Source organism: Trachinotus anak, unplaced genomic scaffold (assembly GCF_046630095.1).
Source record: "Trachinotus anak isolate AG129_WGS33_773 ecotype Australia unplaced genomic scaffold, CSIRO_AGI_Tana_v1 ptg000019l, whole genome shotgun sequence".
In the NCBI taxonomy this organism is placed as follows: domain Eukaryota; kingdom Metazoa; phylum Chordata; class Actinopteri; order Carangiformes; family Carangidae; genus Trachinotus; species Trachinotus anak.
In genome coordinates this window covers 13458778-13480089 of record NW_027273870.1, presented here as the reverse complement: position 1 = coordinate 13480089, position 21312 = coordinate 13458778, and the positions used below count along the sequence as shown (strand labels likewise).

Genomic DNA, 21312 nt, shown 5'->3' with positions numbered 1-21312 from the left:
ACACAAGATATAAGCTATATAAAAACTATCATCAGATTAACATACAGTATTCATGATATCACTGATCATTTATGGTTAACACATCTTTTCATTCTGTCCCTGTGTCTATAAATAAAAACTTAAATCTCAAAATTAGATCTAATTTAATCCAAATAGATATTATACAGTTTATTCCAAATATAACTAACATATGCACATATTGTTTTGCAAGCATACAATGTATTCTCTAAATATATGTATTCTTAATAAGTACAAATAGATAAATTTGCTGCTTGTGTATTTTTTTCCTTCATTCTGTTAAACCGTAAAATAAACTCACATTTTATGACAAAAAAGATAAATAAATAATGTCACTGTGAAGATCATTTTAGGATATATTACTGTTAATAAAAGACGACAATAAGAAGACAGAAGAGGTGAGGGGGTGCTGGTGAAAATTTTTCATCAGTACCATAGATTTTCAGTTCCATTCACTTTGACAAAATAATCTCAACTCAATTACCATGTGCTTTATAACTACTAGATACTATTCACTGTATATCTTACCTGTTTGATAGTGTAAATAATAAAACTAAAATTGAAGGAGTGTGAAAACATCTACAATCAGATTCACCAGCATTCATAAAACCAATTAACTTCTCACTTATTTTATACAATTTACCATCAATACTCTACTACTTTATCTGATTAGTCTGATTATATTGCACATCGATATACAGTTATCAGTATATGATTAAATATAATTATTATAGGTCAAATGGAATTATCACATCATTTTCTATACTGTATCTGTAATAAGATATAATATCTTCTAATTACATCTTGCATGCAACATGTCAGTACCTTAATATTGTGTCAGGCCATTCTAAACACATACTGTATATTTGTCATGAATACATTAAAGTGAGAATTACATATATTACATAGCAATATTTTGGCCCTATGGTGCTGTGACTCATTACATGGCCCCATAGTTAAAGGAAGAACAGATAATTTCTTTCTGGCTCCATCTTTCATCAACCTGTCAGTTCCTCTATTTAATTTACTCTCCTGGGATAAAATCATCATTCTCATTTGAATGATAATGAACTAATTGCTTTTGACTTTGCATTATTGGAGTGAATTAAATCAGACTGACCTCTCAACACTTCATTCATTGACTCCATATTTGATTCCAGTAAACAGCACACACAAACACACACACACACACACACACACACACACACACGCACACACATCCTCCCTCAGCCTCTCCCTATTCCTTTAATGATAATTAGATTATTCATTCCTCCTTAACAAATGTTTTTCTGATTTACACTGTAAGTATGGATCAGAGGGACATTAATGAGGTGACATGAGTTTACAGTCTGTAAGGTGTTGTAGGAAATACAGTGTGAAAAATTCATTCACATTCTATACAAACATTTTTTTCATTCAATGGATTTCTTTTAAACTGAGGACAGATAAAGCTTAGTCAGGGAACAATCTTTAGACATTTGTAGTATATATATATATATATATATATATATATATATGTGTATTTATTTATATTTACACATACCTACATATACACACACACACACACACACACACAAGTATACATATATATATACCTACGATGATAGTTTGAGCAGCCAGTTGCAGAAACTTGCTCTGTGTCTTATCGGTTCTATTGCAGTTAGACAGTCATTTCCCCTTTATTAAGTGTATCTTTACTACATAAGTTTGTATCAGAAACTACCTTTTGATATCAATCACATCAGATATATATTCAACAGGGCAATACCAACCACAGAAAATAAAACTGTGGTTGTTGGAAACATTCTTGTAGAAACCTATTTGGTGAGCATAGAAAATTAAATATGTAAACAGACCTAAACCCAAGATTTGACTCTTGGCAGTGACAGTCATGTTACAGAAAAAAAAACAGAGAGTAAAAGTTTGAAATCCTCCAAAGCAGCCGTCTCCACCTGCGACAGTATGTGGCTGGTGTTGTTTTCATCTTATGAGTCTTGTGCTTTCATCTTTGTGAGGAGCAGTTTGAATCTTAGACATTAGGCTGAGTTTGATGAGGGGTGGGGTTCGAACCATGAGTACTCGGTACTCATGTTGTAATGTAGTCATGACTACTGAGTATTTATGTTATAATGTAGTAATGACTACTGAGTACTCGCGGGTTGGGAGGTGAGTGTGTTGACAGGCGTTGCAGCCAGTGTGATTCCTTCACAAACCAAAGAGAAAGTCAGTTGAGGTCAGTAGGAAACTGATGATGGATCTGATCTTATGCAGAAGGTGAAAGAGTCGAACAGGATTTCAACCTCTGGTTTTCACTGAGGTTTGAGTTTGCATGTGAGAGATAGAACGTCTGAAAACAAAGGCTCCTAACTCATCTCTCATTCTAGAGCAACAATTACTTTTGCAGATTTGCACATTAATTAAGTCATCTTGTTTTGTGTTTGCTTGGTTTCAAAATGTGTTCTTCCATCTTCAATCTGTCTTGTTTTGATCTTTCTTCACACTTCTTCTTTTGTCTCTAATTAACTTACAGTAATGTCAATGATTATCCTCATTTTAAGACTTTAACCCTAGAACACTAACGTCGGGTGATTTTCACCCACACGATTCTTGTCATGTGACTTTCATTGTGTTGCTGCTGTCTGAGTTGCATGGGTCCTTGGGTAGCTTCAGGCTGCTCATTGATGTCATTAATGGTATGTTTGTTTCCCTCCTCCCATCTATGGTTTTTTCAAGAGGCATGCGTTCAGATGATTTTCATCTGGTGTTACTAATTTTAACGTTAGTGTTCTAGGGTTAAAAATTGAATCATATTTTAGAAGTTGCCAGCCATGTGTTACAGACTGAAGTCATGCACAAACCCAGTGAAACAACATTTAAAACCTGGGACAAAAAAGTTAGTTTCACTTTATATATGGTTAAATAAAAAAAAATAAAATAAATTAGGCCTTTATTTGTCACTATCAAAGGTTTTTAATGTCCCTGGAAGACTGGCTTGACTCAGTCACTGAATTATAAACAAACAACAAGCTGTAAACCATATGTGCTGTGCTGGAGTGTTGACTGTAAATTATTTACATACTTTGTGTTTATTTCAACATTTCTTTTTTTTTTACTCTTTTGAAAATCCTTGTAAATGTGTTTTAGTTTTTAATATTTAAATACCATAAAGAAAAAAAAAAAAAAACAGTGATTGGAAAGTGAGGGTTGAAGTGAGATTATATGTCGACTCAGATATGAACCGGGCAGAGTTAAGCTAAAATACTGGTTTTCAAAACATGTTATTTAGTTATATTCAGAAATGAGGTGAATAACTATTCTGGAAATTATTGGAGGTCTGAAACACTTCATCATTAATTCCTTTTTTTTACACTTAAACCAATTACAAGTGAACAGACACAGAGAGAGAAACAGACTGAAACTGGTAAATGATACTGCTGAATGTTTCAGTTGCTGATTTAGTTGTTTGACTCTTTAACAGTGCTCATTAAAAATGAGTAATTTCAGTAGTTAATTAGTGATTTTCAGGTCAAATTTTCGGGTGGAACATAAATGGTCTCAATGAGATTAAAAAAAATAAAATAATAAAAAAAAAAGTTCTCAGCCTTGTTACATCTGTTTGTAGACCATGAATCTCCTTCTCCTTTTAAGTTCTCTTGTGTTGAAATAATGTTATATATGATGTACTAATGATAAAAGAGAGAGAGGAAAAAAAAACAGTCCCAGATTGTTTTCTTGGACATTAAGCTGTTGATTCTTCTCTCCCCTTACACACTCACTCATTATTATCATAGTTTTATTGCATAGCACATTGTGTCAACAATTAGTTTGTTTTTGTTTATAGCAGGGGTTTCCAACTTGTGGGCCAGGGCCCACTGGTGGGCTGCGAAGGTATTGCAGTCGCCCCAAAAATCATTTGCAAAACAGTACGAGTCTAGTGAAAAGATGTGACTAAAAAATTAAATAAAATATGAATAATGTATAAAAATGTTTTAAAATAAAATTATTTTTTAAAAGATTAAATTATTTTTTTTTTCATGTATTAGGGCCTATCACTGTAATAAGCCAATGATAGCCCCTTTTATGTGGTCGCTGCTGGACCACATCATATACTAGTTTGCTATCTCAGTCTGATTGTGCGCTAAAAGATTACATCCATGGCAAAAACTGGAGAATCAAAATGGATAGCTAGTTAGCAACAGGGAGAATTGGTAAGTGAAATTGGTAACGAAATGGTAAGTAAGTAAGTAAATTTTATTTATAGAGCACCTTTCAAAATCTTGGTTACAAGGTGCTGTACAATAAAAACTTTTAAGAAATACATATAAATTCAAGAGACAGGTGATGAGTGATCTCCCCACTGTCAATCAAAAAAGTGAATTGAGCTTCCCGTGGTTCATTTTAATCCTGAATGTTCGATCGCCATTAAAATAAAAGAGAAGGCATTATTTTGCCTCTGTTTTGTAACAGGGTCAGATGTGGGCCACCAACAATTTTTAGATTTTCAAGTGGACCGTGAGTTGGAAAGGTTGGGAACCACTAGTTGATTGTATGTTCTAATCCTTTGTACGTGAGGGCTGAGGGAAATAAGAATGAGAACAAGCACAGTGGAGAGAGTGGAAGGAAAAAGCTGGACAGAGGAACAAAATAAAGAAAAATATGACATGGAGAGAAAGTTGACAGAAAGACCAGGAAGTCATTCCAGAAAGAAGAGAAGAAAGAGAAATGAGAAAAAAAACAAATATGCAAAAAAAGAGTGAGAGTTAGAAGGAAGAAAGAATAGAAATCACATAAGAGATAGCTGGAAAGAAAGAAAAATGCATCATATTCACAGACAAAACAATACAGTGGATTTTCTTTAAAATTTAAGCTGAAGAACAGACATAAAAAATAAAATTTTAAATAAAAATTCAAACCAAAGTAAATATAAAGAATGTGAATGTGAATGTGAATGGGGACTGTGCTGACAGACCAACTGTCTGTTCTGGTCAGTTGTGTCTCATCTGTGGTTTAACAAGGGTTAAAGAGAGAGAGAGCAGCCTTCATAATGACACAACCCTCCCTCTCCGTTATCCTCCAGACTATACACAGATACCGTCAGGCTCGTGCTCCCCATGGTAACACACACTCTCGCTTACACACACACCCTTTGCCTGCCTCTCCCTCTCTCCTTTCATACACACACTCACACACATACACACACCTGCTGGCGGTAGAGGAGAAGAACAGAGCTCGGCGTGTAGCGGGGCACAGCAGAGCATCTGGTCTCCTGTTCAACGACAGAGACAAGCAACCGGCGCTCCGCTGCTCAAGGTAAGATCTTTAATGGAGATGAATGGCCTCAGCCGGCTGCTCCCAGGGCTCCTGGAAGACATGTTTTATCTGAGTGTTTGTGTGCGTGTGGGTGAAGTTATCCACTGAGTGTGAATGTGGAAGCACCGACGGTTTTACTGCAGTAAATGAAAGTGGATGTTCACCGGTTATTGGCTGCTGTTAATTGGAAAAGTCCATGGGCTACTATAGCTTTCCACTGGGTCCGAGGTTGCGTGGTCAGCTGCTGCAGACGGAGGCGGCTGGTTTCTGATTGGTTTGTGGAAGTTGTTGAGTTGATGAAGAAGGTAGCCATGTTTTCAAAAGTTTCCTTCAGTTGCTATCTGCATCATGTACTATACGAAGAGAGAGGGAACTTAGAGGAAGTGACAAAAACAGTTGAAATCATTGTTGAATTGATTCAGTTTCAGTTAAATCTAAAAGGTTCATTTAATGGTCATTTTCTCTTAATTTGATTAGAAAAAAATATATATTATAAAAAGTGGGATTTAATTAATGTCCTCATTCATGAATGCTATTTGCCACCGCCATTTGGACCCCACTGGCCAACATGTCAATCACAGGCCACTAATTCAACAGTTCAGTTCAAGCCTCTCTTGCGGCTTGTTAAAGCTCTACTTTGGTTCGTTAGCATATGTCTTCCACAAATGCATGAAGCCAGTAATAAGTCATTAAGTCACTTTTATTGTGTCATTCCTCACTAAGCACACTAAGTTAGCAACAAGTGTGCTAATTAACTGAAATCATAAGGTGGCTGTTGGGTGCTCCTGGGGGTTAGTGTGACAGTTACACTTTAATTTGTTAACTTTTCTGTGTTATGGAGGGATTGTGGATAATTTTTGTCTTTATTACACTGTGATATGAGAGAGCTGCAGGAAAAGAAGGAGGCGGTGTTGGTGGTGGGGGGAGGTTGTGACATCCAACAAAGGTCCCTGGCTCATGGCTGGACTCAAACCAGGAACACTGCAACATGGTGTGCATTGTAAACCCCTGGGTCACCACGACAACCCGGACAAGTATAAGTATTAACTGTATTACACACAGGAGCAGATGGTAACATGTGGTGAATGACAAATATGTTGATCAAAGTAGTGGTTTGGTTTTCATCATATCTGCTGTTTCATCTAAATAAGTTACGATTTCATGGAAAAAAAAAAATCTGGTCAATTATACTTTTTTTATATATAAAACTCAGCTTTTAAGAATAAATATTATAAGTTTCAGAATTATACAATGTGTCACCATTGGAAACTGAATTATGAAAATTAATTTTGCTTGGAGGAAGTAAGGAGTGCCTAAGGGCACTGCGGCAGTGTGACTACTTTTCCCCATTGAGTGTTAAATGGAGCCGAGGGTTCTCCGAATGACCACTTTCCTCATGGTGGTAGATGCATTAGAATTTATTTTATTTTATATTTATGCATTCATTTATTTCATTTGTTGATATTGCTGCTTAAATTACACAGGCTGCCTGTTCTGACAGTATGAATGATGCCAGGTTTTCAGCATATTCACGTGTTAATGAGTGCTTAGTTATTGTGAATAGGTAATGACTTGCTCAAAGGAGCCTGAATGAACATGCGGTTGCAGGTTTGAGGATGTTGGAGAATACTAATTCTTGGTTCCGCTGCCGGAGACTTGGTCCAGTATTTACTTTGCATTTCATACTGAATCTCTGAGCTTTTTTTAAAAATCTATATACATTTAACTACACTGATATTTAATCTAACATATACAATATGTTTAATTCATATCTGTGCAAACACAGAATCCAAGAAACAAAAGTTAGTTTTTACTTGAGGTTTATTTACCTCTAAATTAAATTTTGAGAATCATACCTGGTGCAGCATGATTCAGTCTGTAATGGAACACTTGCCACATTTCTAGGTGTAAATGTATATGACGTAGTTTCAGATAGAAAATAATGGTTCCCTACAGGAATAATGGACTTCTGCAGATCCACAGTAGATAGATGTTGAAGTCATACTTTACCTTTGTTTTATTTTTCTTGCATCTTAGGATCAGAACTGTGATATTGGTCAAGCTGAAAACAAATTCCTGTTAATGAAATCCAGTGATTTGCTGTTTGCAGGAACCTGTAATAAATTCCATGTCACTCACGATCACAAGCCTCCACCTCGCAGAACGGCAGTGCTGTTTTGAAATTAAACAAACTGTGGTAAATTTTAATTCAGCCCTGACATAAAATAATGAAATTCTCTAATTATTTTTAACATGTTATTAATATTAGTCTCTGACTAATGACTTAGTTATTGATGTAATTTATCAGTCAGTGTTGATGTCTAATTGAGTTACAGGTAATTATTATAATCACAAATGAAGCACAAGGAGTAGGCCTATACTGATGGAAGCATCAAGCTTAATTATAGTTTTAAGTTAATTAGTTATGTTTAGTAATTCATGAATTCTCAATAACATGACAAGGTGTGGAAAATGGTTCAGGTATTATTTTGACTGGCTCTGTGTTGTTTTGACAAGTAGCATTTGTTGTACTTTTTCACCTTCATATTTCTGTTTTATTGTTTGTTTTTTTTTTTTTTTTTTTTTTTTGTCTGGAGTTTTTAATCCTACTTCAATCCAGTTTTTCTTGAGACCATTCACCCAAATTCTTTTCATCCTGAGGAAATATAGCAAGAGAAATAACCAAGCAGACCAAGGTATATTTGCGAGGTATATCGAAATGAAACTAATGCAGTCTAATCCAACAGTCGTGCAACAAATCCTACCTTCATCAAGGTTGTGATGTTCAGGTTTTGTTGAATGTGTATGATCATTGTGGAGGAAGTGGTGTGTGGGGCTGTTGTGTCTGTTATTCAGCCTACGTTCATTGATATAAATGACATGGACAAAATAAGCCTCTGAAATGACCGCACTGTGGATTCAACACCTCCATAAAACAGCTTCAAAAACAACTGATCATTATAACCTTCATCTGTGTAGGATTTGTTGCCGCAGTGTAACATGAGGCTGCATTAGTGTTAGGTAGGTGTACCTAATATCTATCTAGATTAATAGATAAATAAATATATAATGATGTAAAAATCACTATTTTAATGTATTGCTGCTGAATGATTTCTCATGAGGATCGTCAGGAGTGGAAATTTGTACTCAAGTACTGTTACTTAAAAGAAAGTGTACTCAAGAAGAAGTAAAATTACTTGTACGCAGATAAAAGTACACAGGATAGTGGGTGTATATGCATTGGTTTCAATAAATACTGTTCTAGGTGAGAACTGCACCAAAAGAAACCAATACATTCCAGTCAGGCGCTTTGCAGTCTGTGCATACAACTGATAATTACAACACCACGGCAGGTGTTCATAGACTGTATGTAGCAATGCTAATCTACATAAATTAAAATTGTTGCAGCTTCATACAGAATCAACAGTGGAATAAAGCAGCAGGAAAAGTGGAGATGTATAAACAATATAAAGACAGACAAAACGCTACGTTGCTTGGCAAAACAGTAACTGTTGATGCCGTACAGTGAGTTACAACAATCAGTCATTTGATGCACTCACCTGTTTGAGTGTCACTCTGAGGCTTGCGCAGCAGCCTGATCATCACAAGGTGGTTACATCCCACATTCATTTCAGCTTTTTTCCTTTTGTGAAATTCTGCTGTCTACTACTGACCATGTTTAATAACAGCCATTAGTATATGTCGTAACTTTTACATATCTTTTTTAAGTCAGAAGCTGAGGTTCAGGCTAAACAGGTGGTCAGAACTATACACATATAACAGGCACATTTTACTAGACGAGGAAGGTTCCTGCTTTTCTCCAGCAACAATGATGATACTGAAATAGCTACAGATCTCTGTAGTATCTGTGAATCAGTGGCAACTATGAGCAAGCAGCTGCAGACACTGGACCTCTTGACGTCAAGGAACTAAAACACAATGTGGAGTTTAACAGCTTGTTAAAAAAAAAAAAAAAAAAAAACTAAAATAAGACAATTCATCACTGACTCAGGACAGAGGTGAATGACCAAAGATTCAGGGAAACAAAACTAGACAAATGGCAAATGAGTTATCTATTTATTTATTTATTTAAATTAGAGACCTTCAAACACCAGCCATGACACATGTCACCTGTCGATGTTCGGACCACACCCATCTTCAAAACTCAGCCTTCATTTTGAACTCAACTCCACCTGTAAAGTATTGTGGCTGTATGTTGCAGGTTGCGGCACTATCATGTTCCACAGACACACAGTCAGATAAACTGCTGCAAATCACAGATGATGTAATCCATCACCTTAGATTAACTTTAGAGCTCATTCAGCTACAGACTCAACAACCTGCTGTGTAAGGGAACGTTGCAGGAAGTCAGTCCTGCCTAGTGCAATCAGACGCTATAATACATCTCTTTAATCCATCTAAACACTCATCCACTCTCATATTTGTCCATTTCTCCCCAAACATATTTTTGATTATTTATATTTGTCTATTGTCTCTTTTCCATGGTACACTTGTGGAATTACTTTGTATTTTTGTGTTTTGTCTTTGTATTTTACTGTTTGTATTTGTACTTTCGTTTTATTGTATTTTAATTCAGCTGCTATGACAATTTAATTTTCCTCTGGAGATAAATAAATTCATCTATCTATCTATCTGTCCGTCCGTCCGTCCGTCCGTCCGTCCGTCCATTTATATGTATATTCTGTACATACACACCTGCCAAGCTCCTCAAAACCAACTCAGTGGTGCTTCACGGTGAAGTAGGTGTCTCCAGGACCATAATGACAAACACACACAGACTCACTGGGTGAAACAATATAATCACACACCGAATAACAGAGGAAAATAAGGAAACTCAGTGGAACAAGTCAGGTTCTTGAGAAGAAAGAGAACCTGAAGATATAGGAGCGGGAGACAGAGACAGGTTTTTTTTACACGGAACTGGGTTCATCAAACCTAAAGGTCAAGCAAAGACGGTTTACTGATTGGACGATTGACTTAACTGGCATGAGGAGGGGAAGAGAGCTAAACTGATTTAACTTCTCCTAAAGAGGTGCAGCCTGTGCCTCAAAGTGCTTCACCTTCTCTTATATTTAGATTCATATCACTCTTGTTTTTTCTTCCTCATAGCAGCAAATTGACAAAAATGCACATGTCCAGTGAAAAACATTTAATATGCAGAAAGTAAATGGAATTAACAACCATGGTCAACACAAAATTTAAAGCAGTGTTCTCCAGATGTTTTCTTCTTTCTCCAAAAAAAAAAAAAAAAAAAAAAGCAGAAACTGTGCACCATCTTGGGAAGTCAGGTTTATGGTGCTTATGAATCCTCTAGAAGCTTCTGAGTGGTTGTTTTATTTAATAATGAGATACTGGAGATACTGAGGTTTATTCTAATCAGCATTATCCTTTTTCAAATACAGACAACACAACCAAATACAGAAACATACTGCAAGTAGCACAGATGGCAACAGGGGATACAAAAATGCAAAGTATAATTTGGCTTTTAGCTGCAAACAGACACAAAACTGGTTTGAACCTTAGAATAATAAAGCTAATGTAATAATAATAATAATAATGACCATAAAAGCCTGTATTTTATTAAATCAGGCTTTTGTAAAAATTTTTGTAAAACTGAAGACCTGCAAGAAACTGTTGACTTTGCCACTTCCAGAAATCAACCTTTGTTATAATAATATAATAGTTACCTAAATAGTCATCCATCAATATGGAATAACTGGAAAGAAAAGGCAACTCAAAAATTCTGTTGTATGGAAAAACACAAATGTCCTGTTCTGTTCAACTAAATAAATGAAATCGCTTCAAATTAGTTGCTTGTGATGCGCCTTTATTCCACCTCTTTTCAACAAGGTAGAAACAAAAGGAAAAGCCGATATAGAGCTGGACAGACACAGATTCTGTTGTGGTACAGGTCACATCCCTGATTCCTGAACGCTGGCATGCTTTGATATCACACACTGGGCTGGCAATATGCCGGTTCAGTGTAAATATATCAAAGGGTTTTCTTAACAGCAGTATAGCAGGTTTAAAAGAGGCTATTAATGCACCTGAATCTAAAAAAAAATAGATGTTCAATTAACCCTGTAAACATAATATGTTTTCTTGAAGATCTGCAAAGTGAGAACAATTTGCACAGAAACAAAAAAGAACTGTTGTACTAACCTGTAAAGACTTGATCAATGCAGTGATCAGTATTTTTCCTTCCTGTATTTTATCATATTCTACCCAGACCAGATGAACCATGGACATCACTGTTGTGTGGCTTGCGCTTTAACCTTTAGGCTCCCGAGCACTCTGAAAGCTGAGAGTCCACCTTAAGTAAAGACTTTTTAGGAGATACATTTATGATTAGCCAATTACTCAACTGATCAGCAGTCCTATTGATTAATAGATATGCAAAAAGTCTGTGGTTTCCAGCTTCTGAAATGTGAGGACGTTTTACAGATTTATATCCTCTTCAATTAAATTTCTCTTGATTTAGATTTTTAAACTGCTCTGTTCGGTGTTTAACCTCTTCTTCTTCTACTTATTAGTACTTCTTATCTACTTATTATTATTAATATTATTGTTATGTTAGGACGTCTGATATTACATTGACCTTGCAATTACAGTAATTTAAAAAAATCATCTAATCTTTCTCTCTCTCTCTCTCTCTCTCTCTCTCTCTCTCTCTCTCTCTGTGTGTGTATGTGTGTGTGTGTGTATTGCAAATATGATTTCAAAATTACTTTTTTTTCTCAACTTTTTGGGGGTGAAACAAAAAGAAAAAAACAAACAAACAGTACATTAAAAATGGAATTGAACGACTGAATGACTGAGTGGCTGTAGCTTCCAGAGCTTTCTCTCAAGGACGTCGGCATCCAGCGCACATCCGTGATGCAAATGACACATTTTTAAATGAATGAGAGACGGCTGCTGTGATTTGTGAATACTGATAAAGTTATTAATATAAATGCAGAAGCGCTATGCTATTCATTTCCTGTTATAGAAGAGATTCAGACCCTGAACCCTGGAGTCATAAGGCTTTGACACCACAGAGGAAGGGAAACAGAAAGACAGACACAGGGAGGAACAGCAGACAGGCAAAGAGAGACAGCTGTCTGTATGGAGCTGTGTGTGCAGGGCACAGAGAGGTGAGTCAGTGTTTTGTAGTGTTGGTTGGTCAGACAGAATTACAAATTAACAACATTAAGTCTAATGGGCACCAGTACTCCTCAAAAACTTTTCCCTTTTTTTTATAGAGCAGTATTTGCCCTTCGGAAAATAAGTGAATAACAATAAAGAGATTAAGACAAAAAAATATAAAGAAAGATAAAGCAATGCAAGTGCTGCAGGCAGAGGTTAAATATAAATACAACAATATAACACAAATTTTACAATAAAAATGTGAAAAATATAAAAACTAGAAATATGATACAATAATACAAATATATACAATCTGCAATATGAATGGGAAAATGTGTAATAATTCACAAGTAGTCAGTAGTCAGTAGAAGAAGGGGGTTGTGTTGCTACCCATACAGTAGGCACAGTATCAAACAGTGTGGAGTGAATAGAAATGATAACCTGACACCTGAGATTTATTAAAAAAAATTTCTTATTTTATCTTTTCTGTGTCTGGCATGATTGATTTCTGATGCTTCTTCGTCTCATGTTTCAGCAGATGGCCACAACATCATGCTCTAGGTAACAGTGTTGAAAAATGCATAGCAAGATCATGACATGACATGATTTCCCTTTGATCCATGCTGTATTTGAAACAAAAAAAAAATATATATTGATAGAAAATGGTACTTGATATTTCACTGCATGGAGGAGGGAAAACCAAGCAACCCCTGCATAATAAAACTCAGAATACAGTGCATGCCTTTTTCTGCAAGAGTGTACAGGTCAGCACTGTATGTCAGTACACCCTCACCCTGCATAAACCAGATAACAGCAGAAACCATTACAAAAATGATCAGTTAGCTTTAAATTAATCAGCAATAATTTTGATCATTGATAAATAATTAAAGTTGTGTTTTGAAGCAAAAAAAAATTCTGGTTATAGCTCAAATGAGAAAGAGTTGTTTTTTTCTTTTTCTTGTATAAAGTCAGTTGAACATCTTTGGTTTCAACTGTTGGTCAGACAAAACAAGACATGAAGATGTCACCATGAACTGTGATAGTAACATTTCACACAATTCTTTGACACTGCACACACACACACGTACGCACATGAGTTAATAGACGTTTCATCCGTGTGTCCCCTCAGGCTCAGCTGTCAGTCACATATACAATCTGACCATTCAGAGACCTGGAGGATAAAAATGCAGTGACAACAAAATGATAAAATAATTTTATTGAGTCATTTAAAAACGCCAATGAACTTTGTAAATTTTTTCAGTTTGTTCAGAAATTCCTTTGTTACATGCAGTATATCACCTCAGACTGGATGTTAATGAACCTTGGTGCAGCATTTTCCAGCTTTGGGATGGGGACCCCTCATGAGGTTGCAAAACTGAGAGATGGTGACGGTGACGGTGACCGAGTTAGGAATACTTCTACTGCTAAATTAAATGGTAAATTGGCAGCGTTTATACAGTGCTTTTGTCTAAAGTACACTGATGGCAGTGAGCTATCCCACAAGGTCTGACCAACCAGAGGCAAATTATGGTTCATTATCTTGCTGACAGGTAGACAGGAGGAGCTGGAGATCGAACTGCCAACCAATTTGTGGACAATCTGCTCTGTCTCCTGCACCGTAGTCACCCAAATTATACTTCTTTTTTCAGATTGTTCACAAATATTTATTTAATTTTGTGAAATACTCATTATAATATTAAAATCAAAGTAAAGTCCTTCATTTGCACTGATTCAATGCAACCTGTGACGAGGAGTTGCAAACACAACACTTAGCGTTGAAGGTCCCATACTGTTTAAATGTAGATGTCCATGTGTTTTTTTTTTATTATAGAGCGGGTCTATGTTCTATATTAATACTGTGAAAAGTCAAAGAGCTCAGTCCACAGAGAAATGCAAACAGCCACCACTTTGTGATGACACAACAAAGCAGTCACCACCCTCAGCCATGCCCCAAGCCCAGCCCACCTGGACCCACCATCCAACCTTGCAGGATTTTGTTTCTCTGAGTTTTTACCTGAAATCTGCTATATTTTTATTTGAATACTCAGACAACAGTCACTGACCTGTTGTTACTAGAGCTCTAGAGAGAAGCCTGAGAGAGGAGATGTAAAACTACATTGAGATGGTGTTTGGTTCTTAAAACCACAAATATATCTTTTTATGGATATCAACACTTCAAATAAAACACTGGAGAAGTGTAAAATATGGACCTTTAAAGGAACCAATGCCTTTAAGTGTATTTCATACTTCAACAAATCAGTGATTGAAATGACACTGATTCATTCATTCCATGTTGCCTATTGTTTTCTCACGTTTCCTTGTGCTAAACAAAATAAGTTGACCACAAGTGACGTGGTGTGAATCGGGAAATCAATAGTGATTTAAGGCTTTAACCTGGATTCAGTTTCACCAATAGAGCAGATGGTCCTGCATGAGTACTAAATACTCTCATACGGAGGGTGCAGACATGGAGGTGAACAGTTAAGACCAAACAGCTGAATCATGAGCAGGAATCAAACCTACACATGTCTGTGTGTAGTGAAAAAACACTTGGTCAACACTGCATTGTCAGTGATGACAGATAACCATGACGTGCTATCTGATGATGGAGGAGGAAGAACATTCCATGAAGCATCCTCAGCTCACACTAACTCACAGTGCTTTGATTCAATTAAGGTTTTGATGGACAGACTTTCTGGAATATATTTTCTTGTAATGTTGTGTAAGCACAATTTTAGAGTAAAGTAAAATATTTGACTTACAATAACATTCTGGGCAACACTTGTACAAAATAAAATATAGACAGAAGACGAGTTATAGAAAAGATACTGATGCATTACAAACATGTTATCAACTCATTATTGGCAGTATGTGGAAATGTAAAGAGAAAATAATACTGTAGCCAATTCACATGAGTAAATACACATATGTAATCATCTGAAAATCACAGTGTAATGCCTGTTTTTAAGAATTTGCATCAATAGTTTTGGGAGTGTTGTGCAAGCAATAAGATGGCGAAGAAGAAAAAGAAAAGAAAAAAAAGTGTCAGTGTGTGCTGAAAGAATGTATTCAGAGACAGAAAGGGAGAGTATGTGTCTGAAGGAGACAGCGGTCCTGGAAGCCATGTCTTATTCATTGTTAGGTCACTGGCACGGGGACCCAGACTTGCTAAATTATGAAAAACACAGCGTTGCAACAGGACACGACTAACACACACACACACACACACACACACACACACACACACTGCAGTGAACATGTATCATGCCAAGTAATCTGATCCAGGATTCAGACAAATAAACTTGCTCCTTAGTGAAAATATGTGCCAGTGGGAGTAACATTCATCAACTTGCCTTGAATCCTTTTTTTTTTTTCTTGGTGTGTCTCTGTGTCATTTAGCTGCCAGTGAAGTGTTTCCAGCTGAATCCACAGCAGACAAAAACAACCTCCTCCCTTTCCTTGCATGCCATGTAAACTCTCAAAAAGGTCATGTACGCCGAGACCTCAGTTTATCAGCCATTTCCATGGATCAGTGTGTGGCGAACATCTTTTTCACTGGTGAGTCAGTCTTTTTACAAGTGGAGCAGCCTGTTTTTACAGGGCATGGACTCAGCCTGATACAAGTAGAACCACATCAGAGATATGTGGAATTAAATCAATGCACAGAAATCCTTAAAGAAAAATCACTAAACATTGAAAATCAGACTAGATGACACAGTTTTTCTCTATCACCCCAGTGTTCATTATTAGATAAATAGATAGATAGATCAATACTTTATAGATCCCTTGGGGGTGAATTAAGTATTTATATATTTATCTAAATAAAATAACATTATGAAATAAACACACGGAAATGTAAATTCTGTAAAATATGTAAATGTATCAATACATTTTGCTTCATTGATGCTGAGTAACAATCCAAGTTTATTTAGCTGAGGCTAAAGCTAAATAAAACATTTATATACTGTATCTATTGTGTATCTGTTTTTATTTAGAGCTGCACCTATAGAGTTGATTCTGCTTTGACATTGTTGTTGCTCTGGCTCAATTTGGTATCAGTTGTTAAACTTGCTATCTTAAGAGGGAGTGGACATGTGATTGGCTCAGAAAGAGGTAAAAAGAAGGAACACACCATCAGAATAGAATAGAACAATATATATCTTTATTTTTATTATTGTTAAAAAACACTTCAAATCTTCAGACTTTTGAAAAAGAGCATTTTGGAATAAAATGTTGTATAATAAATTTCTGTATCTACAATTAACTCCTGTAAAAGAATGACAAAAAAATTAACAAAAATCAGTTGACTTGTAATACTTTGTTCAGTCATGACACAAATCATTGTATCATATACATATACATGTTACACAATTTATGTGACTTTTTATGTTATTACCTCTTATTTATTTTTTTCATATTGAATGCTTTGGGCCTCCATATGTCACTGACTCTCTTTCTCAGTCTGTTTGATGCATCTCCAATGTCAGAATTCAAGACCAGCTCACAATACAACATTAGCAGCTCCTCTAGGCCAGTTATTGATTTTCATCCATGGCCTCATGTCTCCCACACACACATACAGACACACACGGATGGGGCGATTCATGTCTCACTTCCCCGACACATGCAGTAAATCGTGGACATTTAATGAATATTTAACCTGCAACTGCTGATATTAGCATATCTCCTGACCCCAACATGATAACACAGAAAAGGTGATGGCTACCCCTTTGTTGCGATGGTTGTTGGGATGGCTGTTCAGGTGAATACTTGATGGTGAAAGTCTGTGAGGATATAAGTGATGACATTTAACATCCAAAAGGTCAAAGGTCAACTTCACTGTGACATCATAATATTCTGCAAAAACACTAACTCTGGAAGAAGAGATTGTAACCATATTTCTTGTAACTTCACTGGTTGGTGGAGGGATACAACCTTGAGGTGGTAATTCTAGTTTTCTGTTGTTGTTGAGCCTATACTTCACTGTCTCCTCCACAGCCACGACTTAAGTGTTCAAGGATGGACTGGCTTGGCTGTGGAGGAGTTCACCGTAACGGTCTCCAATCGCTCCAGTCTGTTGAAGATGGCACAATTGGCCTTTGACAGAGCCATGAAGGCTTATGTAGCATGCCTGCCCATTAGATTGCCAAGTCTCTGGGTCCTGACAAATCCGAGGCCCCTCCTGTGTTCCATGCCTTCACTGTCTGTGACACAGTATCTGCGTTTGCAACCAGGGGCAAGAAGACAGCATGGGAGACCTGGAATGTGGATGACATGGCAGCATAAGCCTTCAAGGCTCTGTCAAACGCGACAAAGTCCACATCAGGAGGAGGTTTGGGTGGATGGATCGGTCAACAAAATAAAGGAATATGACGCAAGAGAGCGGTGTTTGATTCCCATGTGAAAGTAGCAGTTTATGTTGTGACAACAAAAAAAATTATAATATTGAGGATCTAATATTGAGGAAGTACTTATTTGAACTCAAATCACAATCTCTTCCTAAACCCAACCTAGGTTCAGGTTGGAGGACAGTGAAACAGCTACTAAAACCACAGTACAACACAAACAGGAGAGATAATGTCATCACACTTAATTTTTTAAAATATTATGTGGATGTGTAAAAAGTACAAAGACATTACAGTACAAAGTGACTCTAGTCTTCTGCCAGAGTTTCATTCAGCTAAAGCTGCTTGGGCTGTTCAGCCTTTGTGCTTTCGTAATATTTTGTGATGGTTATTGTAACTGATGATCCTTCTACTTACTCTACTAGCTGTGGAAACACTGGAAACATGCACAGGTCCGACCATGTTAATCCAAGTCATATTCTGAAACCAAGCGTCATGGTCAATATCCAATAACTGATGTTGTTCTACACACATGTAACCACAGTGATTGTGTGTAGATACACACACCACAGCTAAACTGTCTTCCAGAGAAGTGTGGGAGTTTTGCTTTTTACATAAATATATATATTTATATTTATATTTAATATTAATGTAACCTTTGTTTTACCAGATGAATCAGTTTGGAGTCAGTTCTTGGCATGAGAATGAAAACACACAGGAATACACACACATACACACACACACACACACACACACACACACCCACACACACACACACACACACACACACTGCTCAGCCCGCAGTGGTGATGTAAAGGATTAAGCGTGAACGTGAAGTAAGCTTTATGTTGGAGCTTTGGTTTGGACATGTGTGTTCATGTGTGTGTGACCTTCATGCAGTGGTCTTACTGAAGGGGGCCTTCTGTCTTTAATAAGAATCTGTCTCATTAGAACCTCCATAGACAAGACTTATTACTATAGAACAGGATTCACTGACCTTTTCGGCCACTTGGGGACAGCATAACAATGTGAAAACACACTGACATATTATTTTCTTAGAGTAGATGCCTATTTACACATCCACAGACACACAGAGAGCAACATTATCATTCATATCCAATATTCACTCTCCTTTTTTTTCCTGTTTTGACGTCTCCGCAATGAAGCCAGAGGCTCAGGTTATCCGTCTGTACATCCATGCGTACATTTGATTCTTGTCAACACAATAACTTAGTAATACCTCGACACTACTTCTTCAAATTTGGCACAAACATTCACTTGGACATAAGGATGAACTGTTTAGAACACTGCTTCACCACATCTAAGAAATTCAAATCATGTACCTCATCATCATCACTACGTAGTCTATACTGTCACACATGATAATAAGGGATGGAATGACATTCAGCTTATCAGACATTTCCTTAATGTTAATGCTGCAAAAATATAAAAAAGGGAGGGAGTGAGAGTAAAAATTGGCCTGTGACTTTTGACTTGGACTGTCCCACCATAACCCATCTGAAGACATTATGATATAGGCTATGGCCTGTACAGGGATAAATTAATTATGAGGATTTTGTAGAAGAATACATGAAATAGAACAACCAGCACATCAACCTGTACTTCCTTTTTTGTCACTTTTCTCTGTATAAGTTTACAGCTACAGAGACGATCACATAGACTTTGAGGACTTAAAGTAGCACATTAAAGTTTCTGCTGAAATAGGACCAGAAAACGAAGCTATAAAACATCAGCCTGTTAAATAAAGTCAGACTAGAATTCTTTTATCTTTTGACTACTGTTTTGACTATTCTGTAAAACTGTACTCAGTGCCGGCTGAACTCACTCTTCTTGGCTCCTGTCTGTTGCCGTGTAAGACTGAGCCAAACCTAGTTTGTTGGGGAAGCAGACATGAGGGAGATGATGGTCACACAGAACCACAGTGGGATGCGCAGCCTGCTTCACAATGCAGCGCTATTGATCTCCCTTTGGCTGCTCACACAACCTGCCTGGCCCACCAGGAACTTTCCCGTGCCTCCCAATTAGGCACTGTGAGCCCTACATGCACCAGACGTCATAGAAAAAAAAAATTCAATGTCACAGCAAATAGTCCACATCTGCCTAAGATACCCAGGTTGTTCCCTGGTCCATGTTACATCCATCCACAAAGTTTGGTACAAATTGGTTCCGTGTTTCTTTCTTTATGCTGCTGACAAATAAACAAACAGACATTGTGGACACATAACCTCCTTAGCCGAGGTAACACAATGAAGATTGTTCATGAGTCCCATATCTCAGGTCCACATCCAGTCTCAAGTTACTGTGTGTGTGACTGAAGCGTGACTTCAGTCCACGTCGCAACCTCAAGTCCCCCTTTCTGGCTGACAGGTGTTAAAATGCTCTGTAGAGCAGAGAAGAAGTGCAGAGGCAGGTAATTCATCACCACAAGAGATACATTTCGCAGTCATTTGATCCATTGTGTGTATGGGCAGCTCTAAACTATTGTCTGGTTCTGCTCGAGATCTCTTCCTCTTAAGTTTTTCCTCATCACTATCATTACAGTATGTGCTTGCCATTATAAAGACTACAGTTCAGACCTGCTCTATTTCAAAAGTGCATTAAGATAATTTATGTTGTGTTTTGGCGCTATATAAATAAAAGCTCCCTTTACTTGACCACCACAAAAATGTAAATATAGGACACATATATGTGTTCCTATATAATTTTTAAATGTATTTTTTTCATTTCCAATGTATATTTCATATATGGAAATTATAGTACATGTACATATATTACATTTGCATATGGGTTGTTGGGAGGCATACTGTATCACCTATATATATCACTGTACATGTGCAGGAGACTAACACAGGTGGACCCCCTCATAGAAAAAAGCCTCCATAGCAGAAGAGGTCAGAAAGTTAACAAGGAACCTTTTAACAGAAGGTCAAATGACTGCACTTTACATAATAGGAAAGCTCAAAAGTGATGCACACAAAGCATCTTTTAGCTTCACAGTTCTGGTTCACTTAAAACATCATTGCCAGCAACAACAGACACAATTAACAACTAGCGGGTGAACATAGTGGATTGTTCACCGCTCCAAAACTGCGAGAATCTGGAGATATCCTTTGGAGCATATCTGGAGATTTCTACAATGCCGTGATCAGAGCATTTTCACTCAAGATTTCATCATATATGGGTCATAATTAAAAAATGCTGGGCAACTACATCTCTGGATTCTGGGGTATTTTGCCCAGTGCGTTTAGCAGCTAAAAAGCCAGATCTTCTTCTAGGGAGCTGGTAGGGAATAATAGGCGAAGGAACACAGGGAACACAGGGAACAACGGGACTCAGGTTGTGTAGACAGAAACATGACATAATAATGCTGCTCTTTGTCCCCACTCCTCCACTATGATGTTAAGAATAGGAAGTGTGTAAAATTACTTAAAATGACTCTTTGCTCATATTTTTAAGTCCTTAAAGGCCCCGT

At 36.9% G+C, this 21312-nt stretch overlaps 1 long non-coding RNA gene across 1 annotated transcript in view; it reads left to right on the top strand.

Moving 5' to 3' along the window:
* The first annotated feature begins 5184 nt into the window (after positions 1 to 5184).
* Positions 5185 to 21312, top strand: part of LOC139635775 (uncharacterized) — a 184554-nt gene continuing 168426 nt past the window's right edge. Inside the window, exon 1 of the long non-coding RNA XR_011694288.1 lies at positions 5185 to 5328. This is a non-coding gene — a long non-coding RNA (uncharacterized lncRNA). The remainder of the gene's footprint in view (positions 5329 to 21312) is intronic.